Genomic DNA, 2500 nt, shown 5'->3' with positions numbered 1-2500 from the left:
CGGGACCAAGGACAACACAGAGCACTTTTGGGCGTTGAACTTAAGCCCATACTCCCATGCGCGCTCCTCTACCATGCGCAGTGTCTTCTGCAAGCCCCACACCGAGGAGGCAAATAGGAGGATGTCATCCGCATACGCAAGCGCATTTAGAAGACATCCGCCAAGGTGGTAACCGACGTCAGGAGGAACCGCCTCCAGGATACTGTCCACCACAAGGCAGAACAGTATCGGAGAGAGGGGGTCACCTTGCCTAACGCCCCTGCCTATGGGAAAGAGCTCTGACTTCTGCCCACGCACTTCAAACATCGTACTACTCCTCGCATACAGGGTGGATATGTACGAAATGAATTCGTACGGCACCCCCAAGGTGGTCAAGATCCTGGTGATAGCATCGTGGCTAACCGAATCAAAGGCCTTCGCGACGTCTAGGGAGGCAACGTGCAACTCCCGCAGGTGTGCGCGGGAGTCATGGATGACGGCAGCAAATGCGGCGATATTCTCGCCGCAGCCGTCATCAAAGCACCGTTGCCTCAGGTCGACAAGACCAGACGTGCGAAGCCGGTTAGCTAGGATCTTGTGGAGGTGCCTAACCACCACCGACGTTATCGAGATAGGCCGATAGTCGCCCGGAGAGTCGGGATTACCCGACTTTTTCGGAACGAAAACGGTCCTACTCGCTAGTAACGCCGGTGGGAATCCGCCTGTAGCGAGGACGATGTTAAAAAGGAGGGCCCTAACAGATGGTGGGACGGCCCTCCACTGGCGAACGCTTATACCGTCCGGTCCGGGGGCTGATTGAAGTGGCAAGGTGGTAGCTGCCACTTCCTCGCAAGATACAGGGTACCACAGGTGTGCCAGCTCGGGCTTACGCTCTGATGGTGGGGCTGGCGGTACAGGTTTGGACTTCTGTCCAACGAACGGCCCCCAATGCGAGGCCATACGCCTCACATCGGGGACAGCCGCAGGTACACCACCTGTGGCATCCAGTATCTCGCGAGCTGCCCAGGACATGTTCGACCGGAATAGCCGCTGTATGCGAGCATATTCCAGCCGACGCCGGGCTTTCTTCCCCGGACGGGAGGTAGGGCGCCGCCTTTGCGGTCGCAAATGGTTTCCGGCTTGAGGAGGGAAGACAGAGCCGAGCCAAGATGACACGCCCGCACTGACGTCTATACCTTCCAAACAGTCCTGGGCCATGTGGGACAAGTTGTCAGTGTCCCACCCTCGGATATTAAGGACCACCAGGATAAGACCCCGGATGGCACCCTCAATATCATGCCCGAGGTGGCCCAAGAATGAAGCGTTGGAAGAAGAGACGTCAGTGGGGGCTGGCTCGGCTCGCACAGGGGCGCACGGCGTCGAGGTCGCTCGTGGCGACCGGAAAGGAGGAGAGGAGGCGCTCTCAGCATTGCTGCTGGAGCTAGCGGAGGACGCATTAAGGTCCTCCAGAGCGGCCGCAACAAGGCTCCGGTATACTTGTCCCCGGCGCGCACCCTTGATAGCTTCAAGGGTGCGGTCGGGAACCACGGTTATCAGATGTTGATTGATAAACCGGATACCTTGTCGGACCGCCATGGCCTCCTCCCTCGCCATGAGGCGCAGTTCTTCGGCGCCCCATTGACGCTTCACCCTGTGCACGTCTATCTCCTCGTTGACGATTGCCGGATGAGCTGATCTTCGATGGACACCCAAACCGATTTTGCTCGCAAACGCTCGATCGCAATTTGGACACGGGAATGACAACGGGACTGCTTCAGGGATAGCCAAACTACTATGGGGATCGGGAGGGGAAAGGCTCCGCTCCGACAGCGGAGGTGCTGCTGGACCGGCGGGCCGAGGCCCCCGCCGGAGATAATACCTGGTATCTGAAAACGCGCCAGCAGTATGAGGCCCGACGGGGTGGCAACCCGACGGGCCACAGCGGGGTTTCCCCCGCTAAGCCAGAGCCCCGTCCGCCACCGGAAAATCCGGTGCCCGGACCACACCACGAGGAGGAGGGGTTGGCACATGGCACCGTTGAGGCGAACCCCAAGCGGCACCTTTGTGGCCCAAGAGAGTCGTAGTTACTCCCGCCGTTTACCCGCGCTTTTTTGAATTTCTTCACGTTGACATTCAGAGCACTGGGCAGAAATCACATTGCGTCATCACCCGTGAGGGCCATCGCAATGCTTTGTTTTAATTAGACAGTCGGATTCCCCTAGTCCGTGCCAGTTCTGAGCTAAGCGTTGAATGGCGGCCGAAGAAGCGACCACGACGGCGTTAACCGCCACGGAAGCCTCGCAGCAAGGAAGATCCGCGGGAGGCCAAGGCACGGGACCGAGCTCGGATCCCGGGACGCGACCGAAGTCGCCAACCGTTCACCTCGCCCAGGCCCGGCACGTCAGCCAGACCCGCTTCCCGACCAAGCCCGACACGCCCCGCTCCTCAGAGCCAATCCTTATTCCGAAGTTACGGATCCAATTTGCCGACTTCCCTTACCTACATTAATCTATCGACTAGA

The 2500-nt window shown here is 59.1% G+C and overlaps 1 pseudogene; it reads right to left on the bottom strand.

The window, feature by feature from the left end:
- Positions 1-2500, bottom strand: part of LOC143307000 (large subunit ribosomal RNA) — a 7575-nt pseudogene that overhangs the window by 2733 nt on the left and 2342 nt on the right.

This window comes from Osmia lignaria, unplaced genomic scaffold (assembly GCF_051020975.1).
Source record: "Osmia lignaria lignaria isolate PbOS001 unplaced genomic scaffold, iyOsmLign1 scaffold0042, whole genome shotgun sequence".
NCBI classification, from domain to species: domain Eukaryota; kingdom Metazoa; phylum Arthropoda; class Insecta; order Hymenoptera; family Megachilidae; genus Osmia; species Osmia lignaria.
This window is presented reverse-complemented; position numbering and strand designations above follow the sequence as displayed.